We start from the raw sequence: 19375 nt of genomic DNA, 5'->3' as shown, positions 1-19375 counted from the left end.
CCGGCGCTGCCGCAGGTCAGTCCGAGGCCGGCGATCCGCTGGAGCGAACGCCGGCCTCGGAGAAGAGAATACGCCGGCCAAGATGGCGGCGCCGGCGTCGTCGCTTCCCTGCCCCGGAGCGGACCAGCGAGCAAGCTCCGCCTACTCACGCCGGATTGGGGCATTGAGGTGGAGACTCCGCCTACACGGCAGGCTGGCCAATCCAGGCGTCCCTTGCCTGCCAAGGCCGGCGGGATTGGCTCCTGCTGTTGAGAGGGGATGGAATGGCGGGAGATTTAAACCCTGGAACGGGAAGGGTCCAGTGCTTCCGTTTCAGATGTTAGAAGCCGACACAGTGGATTTCGGAGTGCACCTTCAGAGACTGTGTTCCTCTTCAGCTAGCCGTCCTTGCTAGCCACCTTCAGAGACTGTGTTCTTCTTCCAGCTAGCCGTCCTTGCTAGCCACCTTCAGAGACTGTGTTCCTCTTCAGCTAGCCGTCCTTGCTAGCCACCTTCAGAGACTGTGTTCTTCTTCCAGCTAGCCGTCCTTGCTAGCCACCTTCAGAGACTGTGTTCTTCTTCCAGCTAGCCGTCCTTGCTAGCCACCTTCAGAGACTGTGTTCCTCTTCCAGCTAGCCGTCCTTGCTAGCCACCTTCAGAGACGGTGTTCCTCTTCAGCTAGCCGTCCTTGCTAGCCACCTTCAGAGACTGCGTTCCTCTTCAAGCTAGCCGTCCTTGCTAGCCCCCTTCAGTGACTGTGGTCCCTCAGTGCTAGCCGTCCTTGTTAGCTGCCCTTCAGAGACTGTGTTGCTGACTACCAGCCAGGCCGGCCGTCACCCCGTGGTTCCAGCAGTCCCGCTGGCCGCCTGCAGCTGGGGGCTCAACCCTTGGTGAACGGCGGTCGCCGCGGATGAAGATTCGGGGTGCGCGGCTGTCCTCTGAGGTCTTGCGGGACCTCAGGGAACCTAAGGGCTCACCAATAACCAAAACAGGACAGGAAACGGAAGCCATGAGCTTGCCTATGCAGCCTGATCTACGGGACCTGGCCAAGGTACTTCAGCAGCAGCAGGAGCAGCTGAACGCCCTGTCAGGGGCGCTCCAGAACGTATGCTCTCAACTTTCAACGCTTCAGGTACAGAACCAGGCTGCTGCGGTCCAGGGGGCCGCAGCAGCTCCCCGTTCGGGAGGGTTCCGCACGGGACCTCGGTTCCCTGAACCGGCACGATATGATGGGGCCCCGGGAGGTTGCCGGGGGTTCCTCAATCAGTGCAACCTGGCCTACCGGATGCAACCGGAGGCATTCGCCTCGGACCAAAGTAAAGTGGGATATATCATGGGCCTATGCGAAGGGAAGGCCCTGGCCTGGGTGGCCCCACTAAACGAACAACAAGACCCCATCTTGGATGACTATAGTGAATTTCAGCGCCGTTTCCGTATGGTGTTTGACCTTCCTGGGAGACCATCTTCTGTGGCGTCGGAACTGCTGCGAATTCATCAGGGTGAGGGGACGGTGGCCGATTATGCCATTCGTTTTCGGACTTTAGCCACGGAGCTCCGTTGGAATCCGGAGTCCTTGATGGCAATTTTTATGGAAGGGTTACAAGAACGAATCAAGGACGAATTGGCAGGACGAGAGGTCCCAGGCCAATTGGACGCCCTGATTTCGCTCTGTATCCGAGTGGATACCCGGTTCCAGGAGCGAGCTAGAGCCCGGGCGGAACGGCAAAAGTGGGTGCAGGGAACGTCCCGGACTGCTAAGGGGCCGTCCCCTCGCCGAGGGAACCGGGACTCCAAGGAGAATGGGGAGGAGCCGATGGTGATGGGCCGTCAACGGCTGGCTCCCTCCGACAGGAAGAAACGTTTGTGGGACGGACTGTGCCTCTATTGTGGTGAGGCTGGACATTTTATCCGGGCCTGTCCCGCCCGGGCGGGAAACGCCTCCCCCAAGGCACCTTGAGGGGAGGGGTCTTGGGGCATTCCGCTCCCCTACCGGATTCCCTGATCACACTGCCAGTGATACTATGGTGGCACGAGACCACGATCCAGACCCGGGCCCTAGTGGACTCCGGGTCGGGGGGCAAATTCATCGGGCACGAACTGCTGCAACAAATGGGCTGGCCCACGCTCCCGCGGCGGCCAGCGCTGCAAATAACCTCCATCCAGGGAACTACATTACCGCAGCCGGTCACGGAGATTACCCCCTTTTTGGGATTGCAGGTAGGGGAGGATCACCGGGAAGAAGTCCAATTCCTGGTACTATCCCGGACCATTCATCCAGTGGTCCTAGGGTTGCCATGGCTACGGAGTCATAGCCCAGTTATTGACTGGACCGAGGGAAGTATCCGAGCTTGGGGTAGTTCCTGTCGGGAGAACTGTTGTAAGGGCCGGATCGGCAGCTGCCCGGTATTAGCTAGTGTGCCCGGGGGGGTACGGATTGAGCTGGGCTCCCTGCCTATGGATTATAGGGACTTTGCGGATGTGTTTAGTTCAATGGAGGCGGAGGTTCTACCGCCTCATCGGTCCTTCGACTGTGCCATTAACTTGATGGCAGATACCATGCCACCTCGGGGCCGACTGTATACCCTGTCCCGAGGAGAGTCCAAGGTAATGCAGGAATACATCCGGGAGAATCTGCGGAAAGGCTTCATCCGGCCCTCTACATCCCCGGCCGGGGCCGGATTCTTTTTTGTTACTAAGAAGGATGGCTCCTTGAGGCCCTGTATTGATTATCGGGGGTTAAATGCCATCACGGTAAAGGATCGTTTTCCTCTACCGCTCATTCCCGAACTCTTTGACAGGCTGCAAGGAGCCCAGATGTTTACCAAGTTGGACTTGCGGGGGGCCTACAATTTAGTTCGAATCCGGCGAGGGGACGAATGGAAGACGGCTTTTAACACCCACGAGGGACATTTCGAGTATCGGGTGATGCCGTTTGGCCTATGTAATGCCCCTGCAGTGTTTCAGCGACTTATTAACTATGTGCTTGAGGATTTGTTGAACTCTACGGTGATAGTTTACCTGGACGACATCTTTTTTTCCCAAAATCCCGCGGAACATGTGAGTCATGTTCGCGCAGTGCTGCAACGGTTACGGCAATTCCGCCTGTTCGCTAAGCTCAGTAAGTGCGCTTTTCATCAGAGGTCGCTACCCTTTTTAGGACACATTTTGTTACCCGGGGGGCTACAGATGGAGCCGGACAAACTCCGGGTGATTCGGGAATGGCCACAACCGCTGGGATTGAAAGTACTACAACGGTTTCTGGGATTCGCGAACTATTATCACCAGTTTATTCCTCAGTATTCTCAACTGACGGCGCCGTTGACGGCGCTCACTAGGAAAAACGCGAATGTCCGGGACTGGCCGCTCGAAGCGCAAGTGGCTTTTCGCCAGGTAAAAGAGGCATTCAACTCAGCGTCCATTTTGTTAGCCCCGGATCCAGAGAAACCCTTTATTGTGGAAGTGGACGCATCCGCGTTGGGAGCCGGGGCGGTCCTTTCTCAGGTGAATTCCAAGGGCCGGCGCCAACCTTGCTCTTTCTTCTCTCGTAGATTCTCCCCGGCAGAATGTAATTATACAGTAGGGGATAGAGAGCTCTTAGCATTAAAATTAGTCCTGCAGGAATGGAGACATCTGCTGGAGGGAGCGGAACACCGGTTCACGGTGATCACTGACCACAAGAATCTACTGTATCTTCAAGAGGCTCAACGACTCAATCCCCGACAAGCCCGATGGTCATTGTTTTTTGCCAGATTCCACTTTCAACTGGTCTTTCGGGCTGCTGCTCAGAATACCCCTGCGGACTCTCTCTCCAGAGCATTTGAGGTTCCAGAGGAGACAAAGGAGATCCATTCCATGTTGGATCCGGCATGCCTCAGCGCGGCTGTGGGGGAGGTCGCTCCTACGACAGAACTAGTGCCGGCCGCTGATCGAGCGAAGGTAATGCAATGGGGGCATTCGTCCAGATGGGCGGGGCATTTTGGGTATCAAAAGACTCTTCGTCTCATTGCGAGACAGTATCGATGGCCTCAGATGAGGCGAGACATTCTTCAATTCGTCACCACCTGCCCTGTGTGTGCCCAAACTAAACCGGTGATCGGAACCCCCATGGGGAAGTTACCGTACCGACAGTCCCCTGGGCGGAGCTTTCCATGGATTTTATCACCGACCTCCCCAGTTCTCGGGGACACACGGTGATTTGGGTGGTAATTGACCATTTTTCCCGGATGGCCCATTTTGTTCCCTTGCCGGGACTTCCTTCGGCGGCCGCCTTAGCCCAACTCTTCATTCAACACGTGTTTCGACTTCATGGGCTGCCTCTTCGGATTATTAGTGACCGAGGACCCCAATTCACCTAGCGCTTCTGGAGGGCCTTGTGTACAGCATTGGGGGTGAAGACCCATTTTTCATCAGCATACCATCTTCAAACCAATGGCATGGTCGAGAGGACGAACCAAACATTAAAAGGGTTCTTGCGAGCGTTTGTCAACAAGCGTCAAGATAACTGGGTCTCCCTAATTCCTTGGGCCGAGTTTGCATATAACCACAGCGTCCACTCGGCCTCGGGAGACTCTCCATTCTTCTTGGTATATGGACAACATCCTCGGCTTCCAGCACCTTTCCCGTCTGGATCTCCGACCCCCATGGTTAATGTAACTCTGGCAGATCTGCAAAGGGTCTGGGAGATGGCCCGAAAACAGCTGCAGCAGGCAGCTACCAAATACAAGGTCTTCGCAGATCGTCACCGGCGAGCCGCTCCCGTCTTGCAACCAGGGCAGAAGGTATGGTTAAGCACGAAATACCTCCGACTCCGGGTGCCCTCTCGAAGATTGGGACCTCGGTATATCGGACCGTTTGCAATCCAATCACGACTCGGAGCTGTGACATATCGGTTGCGATTACCTAGTACCCTGCGGGTGCATAACGCCTTCCATATTTCCCTATTGAAAGGTTTTCGAGGATCTCGATGGCACCCCCAACGGCAGGAAGCCGAAGATCTAGAAGCAGATCCCGATCCAGAGTATGAAGTGGACGATGTTCTGGATTCAAAGAAGCGGCGGGGAAGGCTATATTACTTATTGTCCTGGAAGAATTTTGGTCCTGAAGACAACTCCTGGGAGCCTGCGGCGAATGTACATGAGTTGATCAAAGCCTTACACGCCCGGTCGCCTTCCAAACCCGGGCCCCGGGAAAGAGGGGCATCCGGGGAGGATACTGTCCCGTCCCGGAGCCTTACCTGGGCTCCCGCGGCGGGGAGCGATGGTCAACGGAGCCCGCGGGACCCAGTGCGGCGAAGCCGAGCCGCAGGGGGGGGCGCTGCCGCAGGTCGGTCCGAGGCCGGCGATCCGCTGGAGCGAACGCCGGCCTCGGAGAAGAGAATACGCCGGCCAAGATGGCGGCGCCAGCGTCGTCGCTTCCCTGCCCCGGAGCGGACCAGCGAGCAAGCTCCGCCTACTCGCGCCGGATTGGGGCATTGAGGAGGAGACTCTGCCTGCACGGCAGGCTGGCCAATCCAGGCGTCCCTTGCCTGCCAAGGCCGGCGGGATTGGCTCCTGCTGTTGAGAGGGGATGGAATGGCAGGAGATTTAAACCCCGGAACGGGAAGGGTCCAGTGCTTCCGTTTCAGATGTCAGAAGCCGACACAGTGCACAGTGCACCTTCAGAGACTGTGTTCTTCTTCCAGCTAGCCGTCCTTGCTAGCCACCTTCAGAGACTGTGTTCTTCTTCCAGCTAGCCGTCCTTGCTAGCCACCTTCAGAGACTGTGTTCCTCTTCCAGCTAGCCGTCCTTGCTAGCCACCTTCAGAGACTGTGTTCCTCTTCAGCTAGCCGTCCTTGCTAGCCACCTTCAGAGACTGCGTTCCTCTTCAAGCTAGCCGTCCTTGCTAGCCCCCTTCAGTGACTGTGGTCCCTCAGTGCTAGCCGTCCTTGCTAGCTGCCCTTCAGAGACTGTGTTGCTGACTACCAGCCAGGCCGGCCGTCACCCCGCGGTTCCAGCAGTCCCGCTGGCCGCCTGCAGCTGGGGGCTCAACCCTTGGTGAACGGCGGTCGCCGCGGGTGAAGATTCGGGGTGCGCGGCTGTCCTCTGAGGTCTTGCGGGACCTCAGGGAACCTAAGGGCTCACCAATAACCAAAACAGGACAATTGGCTCACCTTCACCCCTTCAAAGAATTGTAGTAGTTTGGTGAGGAGAGATTTCCCTTGACTAAATCCATGTTGGCTTTGTCTTATTAATCCATGCTAATGCATATGCTGTTTAATTTTGTTCTTTAAAATAGTCTCTACCATTTTGCCTGGTACTGACGTCAAGCTCGCCAGTCGATAATTTCCCGGATCACCTCTGGAACTCTTAAAAAAAAATTTTGCATTACATTGGCCACCCTCCAATCTTCCAGTACCATGTTTGATTGTAAAGGTAAATTACATATTACTAACAATAGCTCTGCAAGTTCATTATTCAATTCTATCAGTATGCTGGGCTATATACCTCCCAATTCAATTTGTCAAATTACCCCATTACATCTTCCAGGTTTACAGAGCTTTGTTTCAGTTTCTCTGACTCATCATTGAATACCATTTCTGGCTCTAGCATCTCTCCCACATCTTCCTTGGTGAAAACCGAAGCAAAGAATTCATTTAATCTCTCCACTATGGCCTTGGCTTCCCTGAGTGCCCTTTATACTCTTCAGTCATCTAGAGATCCAACTGACTCTTTTACTGGCTTCTTGCTTCTGATATACCTACAAGAAAGTTTTTAATATGTGTTTATGCCTCCAAAAGTCTCTTTGCCTTTCTTATCAGCGCTTTGCATTTGACTTGCAGTTCTTTATGCTGTTTCCTATTATTTTTAGTCAGATCCTTCTTCCATTTTGTGAAGGATGTTCTGTTAGCTCTAATAGCTTCCTTCATCTCACTTTTTAACCATGCTGGCTATCTGGAACAAATGTTCTGTTTTGCTTTGAAACTGCATAGCTCTCAGTGAATTTGAGCCATATAATGTCCAAATGCCTCTGTTATTTTCACAAGACTATGTGAACCATGAAGAAATTTGGATACTGCAAGGATCAAACTCACCTAGAGCTACAAGATGCTGAAAAGGTAGCTGTCCCAGAGATGGCACCATCAGTAAGGTTCTTTGGAAGGTGAGCGAGTATTAACAAACTGAGTGGAGATCTGGCTTGAGGAGGGAAGGGACAGGATGATGGGAGATCAGACTAATTAAGATAAGGTTGGGAGAGAATGAGGGGCAAAATCAAACATAAACACCCATCTCCATGGGCGTCTATCTCCGAGAACGGGTACATGAAGGGGCGGGACAAACCGTATTTAAAAAAAAAAATGGTTGTCCATCTTTTTTCCGATAATACAGTTTGGGCCAGCCAAATGCATTGGATTTGTGCGGATTTGAGCTGGGCGGTATCGTTTTTCAGCGATAATGGAAACCGAAGGCACCCAGCTCAAAAACGAACAAATCCAAGACATTGGATTGTGGGAGAGGCCAGGATTTGTAGTGCACTGGTCCCCCTCACATGCCAGGACACCAACCGGGCACCCTAGGGGGCACTTGTAACAATTTAAAAAAAAAGTAAAATACCTCTGAAGTCCATATTTGGTCAGTGTTATCTCCTGATCAATGTTCAGCTTTTTGGAGTTTGTAATCTGTGTAGAACCGTGAGGCCAACTGCATAATATAATTTATATTGTTATATTTATTTATTTTGACATTTATACCCCACATTATCCTGAACATACTCGAGTTCAATGTGGCTAACAATAAATAAACAACAGACAAGGTTTACAAGCCCTAAACAAAATATCAAATATATAGCCAGTTGCAATCTAAGATACTCCATCAATGGATAGAAACCACTCAAAGAGAAGAGTTTTCAGTTTTTTTCGAAATGCCAAGTAATTAGGCTGACCTCTGATCGCCATTGGCAGTGAATTCTACCACTTAGCAACCTGGTATCTAAAGTCAACAGAGTGAACTGGCTTATAGCGTACTCTCTTGCAATCTGGAAGATGAAGTCTATGGTAGTCCCTAGAACCAGAGGTTATATTGTGCAGAGGATTAGTTATTAAGGGCTGCATATAATCTGGTGTTATAGTATATAATATTAGAAAGACAAAAATATAATTTAAAATAATCCTGGCTTTAATGGGCAACCAGTGCAGCTTGCATAATAATGATGTGATTCTACCAAAACGCAATACCTTGAGAACAAGCCTAGCTGCAGTATTTTGGGCCATTTGTAACCTTTTTAGGACACCCTCCTTACATCCAGCATAGAAGCAATTGCAGTAATTGAACTGAGTTAAAACCTAGGATTGAACTAGCAATCTAAAGATGTCTGGTGAGAAATATGATCTGATTCTCCTCAGCTTCCAAAGAAACCTGAAGGATTTTTTCACTACTGAGGAAAACTGAGGCTTAAACGTGAGGTGCCTGTCAATTAATACATCCAGTACACTAACAGGCTCATTTTCAAAAGAGAAGGACGCCCATGTTTCAGCACAAATTGGAAGATGGGTGTCCTTCTCACAGGGTCGCCCAAATAGGTAAAATCGAAAGCAGATTTTGGGCATCCTCAACTGCTTTCCGTCGCGGGGACGACCAAAGTTCACGGGGGCGTGTAGGAGGTGTAGCTAAGATGAGACTTGGGTGTACTTAACACATGGGCATCCTCGACCCATAATAGAAAAAAAAGGGCGTCCCTGACGAGCACTTGGGACGACTTTACCTGGTCCTGTTTTACTTACGACCAAGCCACAAAAAGGTGCTCGAACTGACCAGATGACCACCGGAGAGAATCGGAGATCACCTCCCCTTATTCCCCCAGTGGTCACTAACCCCCTCCCACCCTCAAAAAACATCTTTAAAAATATTATGTGCCAGCCTCTATGCCAGCCTCAAATGTCATTCTCAGGCCCTTCACAGCAGTATGCAGGTCCCTGGAGCAGTTTTAGTGGGTGCAGTGCACTTCAGGCAGGCGGACCCAGGCCCAACCCCCCCCCCCCACCTGTTATACTTGTGGTGGTAAATGTGAGCCTTCCAAAACCCAACACAAACTTACTGTACCCACATTTAGGTGCCCTCCCTTCACCCGTAAGGGCTATGGTAGTGGTGTACAGTTGTGGGTAGTGGGTTTTGGGGGAGGGTTTGGAGGGCTCAGCACACAAAGTAAGGGAGCTATGTACCTAGGAGCAATTTATGAAGTCCACTGCAGTGCCCCCTAGGGTGCTCGGTTGGTGTCCTGGCATGTCAGGAGGACCAGTGCACTATGAATGCTGGTTCCTCCCATGACCAAAGGGCTTGTATTTGGTCGTTTCTGAGATGGGAGTCCTTGGTTTCCATTATCGCCGAAAATCAGAAACGATCAAGTCTAGGACCGACCATCTCTAAGGATGACCTAAATGTCAATATTTGGGCGTCCCCGGCCATATTATCGAAATGAAAGATGGACGTCCATCTTGTTTCGATAATATGGGTTTCCCTGTCCCTCCACCGGGACGTTTTGCGAGGACGTCTTCAGCAAAACTTGGGCGTCCCTTTCGATTATGCCCCTCCATGTGTAAAGTCTAGAGGGTACGATACGTTGTCAATAGTAACATTATTATATGTGGTACGGTCAAAGGGGTTGGTTACCACAATAAATTTAGTCTTATCTCTACTTAACCTAAGCTTGAATTCAGAAGCCCAGGATTCCAACAAATCCAGACCAGCCTAATCTTAGGGACAATTTCTGGAAGGCCAGTCTTGAAAGGGATATAGATTGTGACATCATCTGCATAAATAAAAGTGCAGAACCCCGCTGCCTCTAGCCTTTCACCTAATGGAGCCATCCTAACATTGAATAGGATTGGAGAAAGCGACGAGCCCTGTGACACCCCACAGTCAGGAGACAGGAAGGTGAGAGAGAACCTGACAACTTCACCTGATACGATCTAGATTTTAGCAGTGGCGTACCAAGGGGGGGGGGGGGGGGGGGGGGGGCGGTCCGCCCCGGGTGCACGCCGCTGGGGGGGGTGCCGCAGCGCACGCCTGTCTCCTCCCAGTTCGCTAAGCTCGCTAAATTCTCTCGTTCGCTGCAGCTCCCTCCTTCTACCCCGGAACAGGTTACTTCCTGTTCCGGGGCAGAGGGAGGGAGCTGCAGCGAACGAGAGAATTTAGTGAGCGTAGCGAACTGGGAGCAGACAGGTGCGTGCTGCGGCAGCCCCCCCCCAGTGGCGTGCACCCGGGGGGGGGTGCATCGACGATCCGCCCCGGGTGCCTTCGAGGCTAGGAACGCCACTGGATTTTAGGAAGCCACGGAACCATTGGTGGACCTTTCCACACAATCCAAACTGATACAACAGTCATAAAAGCAACTCATGATCAACAAGGTCAAAGGCACTTGACATATCGACTTGTATCACTAAAAACTTAAAGCCAGTGGTGTGCTGGAGCCGGCTCCCTCCGGCTCGCAAGAGCCACTTGTTAAATTTTGACAGCTCTTGCGAGCCGGTTGTTGTTTGGAGCGAGCCACTCCATTGCAGGAGGTAAGCATGGTAGGAGGGTGCCATGCTTACCTCCCCTCCCGCTCCCAAACATGCCCAGCGATTGCCCTTCTCCCCCACCGTCCCCTCCCGCTCCCATCCATCTTTTTAAAATACCTCCTCGCCGTTGAAGCGCTGCGTTAAAGCCCTGCTGCCCAAGCTTTTCCTCCCTGTTTGCTGCAGTTTGCCTTCTGATGTACATACGTCAGAAGGCGGGACTAAGGGCACGAAGTTCACGCGAACTGCAGCAAACAGGGAGGAAAAGCTTGGGCAGCAGGGTTTTAACGTGGTGCTTCAACGGCGAGGAGGTATTTTAAAAAGATGGATGGGAGGGGACGGTGGGGGCGAAGGGCAATCGCTGGGTATGTTTGGGAGCAGGAGGGGAGGGCAGGGGAGGGAGGAGAATCGCTGGACATAAGATGGGAGCGGGAGGGCAGGGGAGGGAGGAAAATTGTTGGACATGGATGGGAGCGGGATGGGAGCGGGCGGGGAGGGCAGGGGAGGGAGGAGAATCGCTGGACATGGATGGGTGCGGGAGGGATGGGCAGGGGAGGGAGGAGAATCGCTGGGCATGAGATGGGAGCGGGAAGGGAGGGCAGGGGAGGGAGGAGAATTGCTGGACATGGATGGGAGCAGGAGGGAAGGGAGGAGAATCGCTGGGCATGAGATGGGAGCGGGAGGGGAGGGCAGGGGAGGGAGGAGAATCGTTGGACATGGATGGGAGGGAGGAGAATCGCTGGACATGGATGGGAGCAGGAGGGAAGGGCAGGGGAGGGAGGAGAATCGCTGGGCATGGATGGGAGCCAGAGGAGAGGGCAGGGGAGGGAGGAAAATTGTTGGACATGGATGGGAGCGGGAGGGAAGGGCAGGGGAGGGAGGAGAATTGCTGGGAATGGATGGGTAGAGGTGGGCAGAGGAGAGAAGACAATTGCTGGGCATGGATGGGTAGGGGGGCAGGGGAGAGAAGAGAATTGCTGGGTATGGATGGATAGAGGAGGACAGGGGAGAGGAGAGTTTCATGACATGGATGGAGGGGAGGGAACGGAGAGAGAAGAAATGCTGGACATGGAGGGAAGATAGAGGAAGGAGATTAGATGAGGGAAAAGGAAGTGAGGAGAGAAACTGCACATGGATGGAGAAAATAGGCAGAAGCTGGATCCACTGTACAGTCAAGTCTGCGGAGGACCAGAAATGAAGAAGAAAGGAGGAAAGTAAAGAAATAAATGGAAAGGAAGCCCTGGAAACAGAGTCAAGGGAACAGATAGAGAGCAGCAGAATCAGATACTGGGCCAGCATGATCAGAGAAACAAAGTCACCAGACAACAAAGGTAGAAAAAATAATTTTATTTTCATTATAGTGTTTGGAATATGTCCACTTTGAGAATCAGGTGCTGAACGTTAAAAGTTTATATTTATTTACTTATTTATGGCATTTTATCCCATATTAAACATGAATTAGATTGGAACCTGGGATCATTTAATTTTTTTTTCCTGGAGAGAGTAATGCATTGTCCCCCCCCCCCCCCCCCCGGCTATAGCCAGCTCTGCAATTTATTTTGGGGGGGTGCAGAGGTGGATGGTGGGACGCAGTGGTGGACGGGGGGCGCCGAGGTGGACCGGGGAGAGAGCCTGTTGTTAAAAATTTACCAGCACAGCACTGCTTAAAGCCTAAACTGACTGCTTTCCTAAAATCAGATATTAAAGTGGTCAAGACCGTCTTAGTACTATAACAAGGCCTAAAGCCTGACTGGGATTTATGCAAGAGGGAGAAAGAGGAAAGGTGATTCATAAGCTGAGTACCAACTATTCCCTCCATTACCTTAGTCAACAATGGGATAGAAGCAACAGGCCTGCAGCGGCATAGCGAGGCCGGCTGACACCCGGGGCGGGTCGCCGCTGCGCACCCCCCCCCCGGGTGCAGCACAGCGCACCCCCCCTCGGCACGCGCAACCCCCCCCCCCCCCCCCCCGGAGTGAATCTTTACCACTGGCGCTCCGCCCCGCCGAGTGCACGTCATCTCTGGGAGCTGCGTCGGCTCCGTTGGTTCCCAGAGAGAGCAGGTAACCAGCGGCGCCGACACCCCCCCAGCGCGTGCACCCTGGGCGGACCGCCCCACCGCCCCCCCCCCTTCCTACGCCACTGCAGGCCTGTAATTAGTAATGTCTTTTAATGAAGCCGAGGTGCTCTTAGGGATTGGGGTAAGTATTATGGAACCCTTCCGCTGAGGAAAAGCCCCTTGAATCTGCATAAACGAGATATGAGCTTGAAGAAGGTCATTTAATCCTGCTGGTACAGATTTTAATAAATAACTCTGACAAGCATCCAGAAGATAGAATACTTTGTGAGAGAGGATTTGACAGTCTCATGTGTGGGTAACAGAAAGGAGGACCACAATCGGTCAGCTGCAATACCTGCATTTGGACTAGACTACCTGAAGCAAGATTGAACGTCAGTGACCTTAAGTTGCAACAGAGCTCCCCTAATGTTAGTTACTTTTTTTTTTTGTTACATTTGTACCCTGCGCTTTCCCACTCATGGCAGGCTCAATGCGGCTTACATGGGGCAATGGAGAGTTAAGTGACTTGCCCAGAGTCACAAGGAGCTGCCTGTGCCTGAAGTGGGAATCGAACTCAGTTCCTCAGTTCCCCAGAACCAAAGTCCACCATCCTAACCACTAGGCCACTCCTCCACTTTACTTTACTTTACTTCTTATTAGTTGCAAGCATTCCCAGACTGAGTTCAGCGCGACATACATTAAGAGATCAAGTATATTGTTACATTTTAGACTCAACACATTTCAAAAAGAAAAACAGTTACATTTTAGGGTCATAACGGTTGTAGTTGGGGGGTATTGGGGTGCTGTACACATTATCCCTCATTCCCTAATATGTATTTTCTGAATCAACTGTTCACAGAAAATTCAGTACTCCGATATTGATCTGGTATATCGTTCCACCGTTTTGCTGATAGATAGGATAAGGTTGTTGAGTGTACTGGCTTAAATCTGACAACTTTTGTTGATGGAAATACTAGGTCCACAAGATTTCCTTTCATTCTTCTCAGTCTCTTTTCAGGTAGTATTATCCAATGGTTTAGATATTCTGGCATTTTGCCATGTAGAAATGAGTGTATCATGTATTTTCAGTTGTTTTTCAATTTTCAGTGGTATTCCATTGAAGTGTAGTTGTATAGGTGCTGTGATTACTAAAATCTTTGGTTTGTCACAATTCAGTTTAAGATACAGATATGATGCCCATTTATCAACCAGCGTCAGACCGTGGTTGACCAGTGTGTTAACATCATCTTTGTCTTCATGAAAGGGAAAATACAGTGTTATGTCATTTGCGTAGGAGAAGCAGTTAATTCCATTCCTCTCCATATAGAAACCCAGGGTGGACATCAGGACATTGAATAGGATTGGCGATAGGAGGATCCCTGTGGCACCCCAGTGTGTGCTGTCCAATCCTTTGACAAGGTTCCACCACATTTCACACTGTAAGATCTGAGGGTGAGGAAACCTCTTATCCATTCCAAAATGGCACCACTAATTCCTAGGGATTCTAAGATTTCCAGGAGTATCTTATGTCTACTATATCAAAGGCACTTGAGAAGTCAAATTGCATCAGTGCTATTTGGTGGCCGGTACTCATGATTTTTCTGAATTCATGAACCAAGGTACCTAGCAGTGTTTCTGTACTGTAGTTTTTTCTGAAACCAGATTGGTTTTGATGTAATAGTGTCACGACTGTGGTCGTGACTCCAATTTCAGTCTCACCTTGTCTTCCGGTGGTCAATTAGGCTTCAGAGGTGGCTCCAGTCTGTTCTTTTCTTTGTATTATTGTCTCTGCTACCACTTCCTTTGTGCTCCAAGCCTCACTCTGGTGCTCAGTGTGTTTCAAGTCATGACATCATCAGTGAAGACCCTCATAAGGAAGGTGAGGACATTCATTCAGGGCCTTTGCACAGCCAAAGGTCTCCAGGTTTGTAGGTGTGCTGGTGTAACACTTCTGCCCTGTTTGCTAGTTGGTGTGCTTGTGTAGCACTTCTTCCCTGTTTGCAAGTTGGTACGCTTGGGTAGCACTTCTGCCCTGTTTGCTAGTTGGTGCGCTTGGGTAGCACTTCTGCCCTGTTTGCTAGTTGGTGCGCTTGGGTAACACTTCTGCCCTATTTGCTAGTTGGTGCGCTTGGGTAACACTTCTGCCCTATTTGCTAGTTGGTGCGCTTGGGTAGCACTTCTGTCGTGGTTATTGCCTGTTTAATCTGTTTGTGTGGCTATGTGGCCCAGCCTTGAGTTCTGCCTAGTCTCTTCTACCTTCTGCTGTTGTGTTTGGGTTCCAGTTCGGCCTTGCGGCTCGTATGAGAAGGCTCTGTGCGCATGGGTTCCAGTTCAGCCTTGCAACCCATTTGAGTGTTTTCACTTCTGGCTTTACTTGGTTCTGCCCCTGTGTTCCCGGCCTAGTCAAGTGCTGTTTCTTAGTATCGTCTGTGTGCTCTGTGCAGTTCTGGTCTGTTTCTACCTGTATGCTTATTGCACTTCTAGTCTGCTCCAGTCCTGGTTATTCAGTCCAGTCCTGGTTTGTGTCTTAGTACTGCCTGTGTGCTCTGTGCACTTACTACTACTTATCATTTCTGTAGCGCTACTAGACCTACGCAGCGTTGTACACTTGAACATGAAGAGACAGTCCCTGGTCTGTTTCTGCCTGTGTGCTTATTACACTTCTAGTCTGCTTGTCCAGTCCTGGTTTGTGTCTTAGTGCTCTGTGCACTTCTGGTCTGTTTCTGCCTATGTGCTTACTGCACTTCTAGTCTGCTCCAATCCTGCTTGTTCAGTCCAGTCCTAGTTGGAGGGTTTATCTGCTGCTGCCATTCATCGACAGCAGCCTAAGAGCTCACATTGTTCCTGAATCCGTGACAGTTTGCTAAGACCCCGAGACCATGATAGATTGTAGTGTTCCAGAAAATTTGTTAATTGTTCTGTGACTATACCTTCTACAATTTTGACATAATGGTATAGAAACCACCGGTCTATAGTTGGTGACACCTCCTAGGTCTCCTTTCTGATTTTTTTTGGGATGGGGGTAAGTAGAATTTTGCCAAGTTGTCTTGGAAAAGAGCCTGTATTTAAGGATTTTTTTTTATCCATGTCATTCCTAGAGCGAGATAACTTTCTGAGGGGGTTTTCAGTAAATAGACAGGACAGGTATCTAATTGGCATTGGGACTCTGAATATTTTAGCATTAAATTCTTGAATACTTTTGTCTCAATAGGTGAAGAGTTGGACCAGTTTCTATCTACTGCACATTCTATTTTCTTCTGTCTTATGGCCTCTCCACTGGAGATAATTTCTTCATAGTCATTGAGATTTATTGCCTTCCCTTTTACTATATTTCTTACATTTTTTATTTTGTCCTCAGTGTTGTGCTAAACAGTTTGCAGTGGGTAGTGTGATTGTTGTTTCTATTAATTCTTCTGGAGTCGTTAGGTGTTCAATTATCTGATATAGTTTTTTTTTTATATCTGGTCTACCTTTCCTTATTTTTTTTTCAGAAAAGTACTGTCGTTTGGCTACTTTATTTTGAAATTAGTATACATTTACCATTCTTCTCCAGTCCTCTTTAGCTGTTTTACTTTGGTTTTTCCGCCATATTCTCTTCAATTTCCTACAGAATTGTTTTCATTTTAGTAAGGTTTCATTAAAACAATGTTCCTTACTCCTTTTTGTGACCTTATTCATTTCTTTTTTTTTTTGAGGCAATTTTGTTTAGTGTTGACTCTATAAAGCTGTTCCTCTGGGTGATGGTTATATGATAATCTGATTATTTCAGATTTTCTTCCACTTTGGACCAGCAGACTTCCTTATCAATTTTTTTGTGTACTTCTAATTCCTGTTTGGTTATCTTATTCTTTTTTTCCTAAGGGGTCTTCTTGCCAATATACTACTACATGTGATCAGTAGTGGTCAGACCAACCAGCCTCTATTTTCTATCCTTATTTGGGTCTCAGAATTTCCACTGCAGGCTACAAAGTCTAGTTGGTGGCCTAGTTCATGTGTTCCTTGTGCTGGAATTATCTTCATGTTTATGTTTTCTAGAAACATTTTAATGTCCTTGGTGTTTTTGTCATTTTCATCATCTAAAGATTTATGTCACCTACAATTTAATTGTGCTCCGGGTTTTAGACTCTGAGTCAACGTAAGTTCATAGAATTCTCCTTTGGCTTCTTTCCACTTCCCTGGATGCCAGTAGAGCAAAGATCCTTACCTGTAGCAGGTATTTTCCGAGGACAGCAGGCTTCACATTTTCACAAGTGGGTAGACGATCCACGTCGCCCGGGTCGGCATGATAGCCAGCAAAAACGTTTGTGAGAGCCTTCTGGAGTGCAAAGGGCGCCCCAATACACATGTGCAGAGTGCCTTCCTGCCCGACCACACTTCTTCTGTTAAGTACAACAGCATAAATATGAAATAAAAAATGAAGATGACAATTCCTAGAGGAGGTGGGCAAGACTGTGAGAATGTGAAGCCTGCTATCCTCGGAGAATGCCTGCTATAGGTAAATATCTTCGCTTTCTCCGAGGACAAGCAGGCTTACATTCTCACAAGTGGAGAATCCCTAGCATCCAGGCTCACCCAAAACAAAAAACAGTGGTCAATTGGGCATCGCAATGGTGAGGACATAACAAAGATTAACCTGAAACTATATACATGTAGATGAGGGTTGTGAGAAGGCAGGTGAAAAGGGATTAAGAAAGTCATGAGGAAAGGGGGTGCAGAGAACAGGGGAACCCCGGTGGGACAGATTTCATAATCAAAACTCCAGCATTCAGAAAGCTGCGCTTCAGGAGGCCGAGAGATTAGCAGGGTTAAGGAAGAAGGGGAGGAACTACCATTCCCAGAATCCCTCTCACACACCCAGCTATGCAGGAGTTACAGGAGGAGATAGAAGATTGGGAAATGGTTTCTGAGGAAGGTAATGAGGGCCAGCTGGAGAGATTGGGGGCTGAGGAAGCTGGGGATGAGAGGATAAAATGGAGGTAACTGAAGGACTGGGGGAGGAACAGATGGAGATTGTGACTCTGGCCCAAACCGGGAAAGGTATCATAAGGGGGTGGATGGCAGCTCCTTGGAGACGGTGGTGGAAGACCGGAGGCGAAAGATTGAGGCACTGGGGAAGTTTTCTGTTAAAGAGGGGATAGGTGTTGACCTCGGGGAAAAGCCAGGAACTTGGTACAAGTCAAACCCCAGCAGGAACAAGGTGAAAAGGAGCTGTTTATCTGTGCTGTAAGATTGAGCAAGAAAAGCTGTATAAACTGTGTTGGGAATGGAAAGGGCTTTGACTGAAAAATACAGAGCTACTGTGTTTTCTTTCTGGTTATGTTCTGTTCCAAAGAGAAGTTATTTTGGTTAAAAGGAGTGAAGTTACCTGGACTGTTTAATACCTGAAAGGTATTTTTGGCAGCAAAGCCCTAAACTAATGTGATATGTCCTGATTAGAAAAGAACTAATCAAGAAGAGTTATTTTGTGTTAAAGTGAGGACATTGTTGGAGCTGCTGGCATGACCTGCAAGAACCTGGAATTAAGGTGTCTTCCTTTGCGGTTATGTTGAATTAAAGCCAGAAAATGAAGCTTTTTACTTATAAACTATTCTCCTTGATTGAGCCTCTGTGGAAAGAACAGAGGGAAGAGGGAGTCCTGTGAGCTCTCCGGGGTCTGGAGCCGAATCCCAGAGCAAAACAAGGTGGCGTGGAGCAGGGCAACGACCGTGTGAGGAAGGAAGCTAAGCAGGGTTGAGCCTGGCTGGGTCCTGGAAGGGCAACCCAGCCAAAGGGTGCAGCCTGGAATAGAACAAAATGGGCTTAGGAGGGTGGAATTGGATTCTAGACCTCAAACAGATTCTGGAACACTGACTGTCCAAACCGACTGTCACGTCGGGTATCCTGCTCAAGGCAGTAGTGAGATGTGAATGTGTGGAATGAAGACCACGTCGCAGCCTTGCAAATCTCTTCAATGGAGGCCGACTTTAAGTAGGCCACTGACGAAGCCATAGCTCTAACATTATGAGCCATGACATGACCCTCTAAAGTCAGCTCAGATTGGGCATAAGCGAAGGAAATGCAATCTGCTAGCCAATTGGAAATGGTGCATTTACCGATGGCGACTCCCCTCCTATTGGGATCAAAAGAAACAAACAACTGGGCGAATTGTCTGAAGGGCTTCGTGCCATGTAAAAGGCCAACATTCTCTTGTTGTCCAAGGTGTGCAAGCTGCTTTCACCAGGGTGGGCATGAGGTCGGAGAAAGAATGTTGGCAAGACAATTGACTGGTTCAGGTGGAACTCAGACACCACTTTCGACAGGAACTTAGGGTGCAAGCAGAGGATTACTCTGTTGTGATGAAACTTAGTATAAGGTGCATCCACTACTAAGGCCTGAAGCTCACTGACCCTTCCAGCTGAACTAACAGCCACCAAGAAAATGATCTTCCAGGTCAAGTACTTCAGGTGGTAGGAATTCAGTGGCTCAAAAGGCGCTTTCATCAGCTGGGTGAGAACGATGTTGAGATTCCATGACACTGGTGGAGGTTTGACAAGGGGCTTTGACAAAGGCAAACCTCTCACGAAGCAAACAACTAAAGGCTGCCCAGAGATAGGCCTACCTTCCACACGTTGATAATATGCAATTAATGCACTGAGATGAACCCTTATGTAGTTGGTCTTAAGACCAGACTCTGATAAGTGTAAAAGGTATTCAAGCAGAGTCTGTGTAGGACAAGAAAAGGGATCTAGGGCCTTGCTGTCACACCAGATGGCAAACCTCCTCCATTTAAAAGAGTAACACCTCTTAGTGGAATCTTTTCTGGAAGCCAG

General features: G+C 49.6%; 1 protein-coding gene across 1 annotated transcript in view; it reads right to left on the bottom strand.

Moving 5' to 3' along the window:
* DGKI (diacylglycerol kinase iota) overlaps positions 1 to 19375 on the bottom strand; it is a 1705262-nt gene that overhangs the window by 1368905 nt on the left and 316982 nt on the right.

This window comes from Microcaecilia unicolor, chromosome 10 (assembly GCF_901765095.1).
Source record: "Microcaecilia unicolor chromosome 10, aMicUni1.1, whole genome shotgun sequence".
Classification (NCBI taxonomy): domain Eukaryota; kingdom Metazoa; phylum Chordata; class Amphibia; order Gymnophiona; family Siphonopidae; genus Microcaecilia; species Microcaecilia unicolor.
Note: the sequence above shows the minus strand (reverse complement) of the source record. Positions and strands in the feature narration are given on the sequence as shown.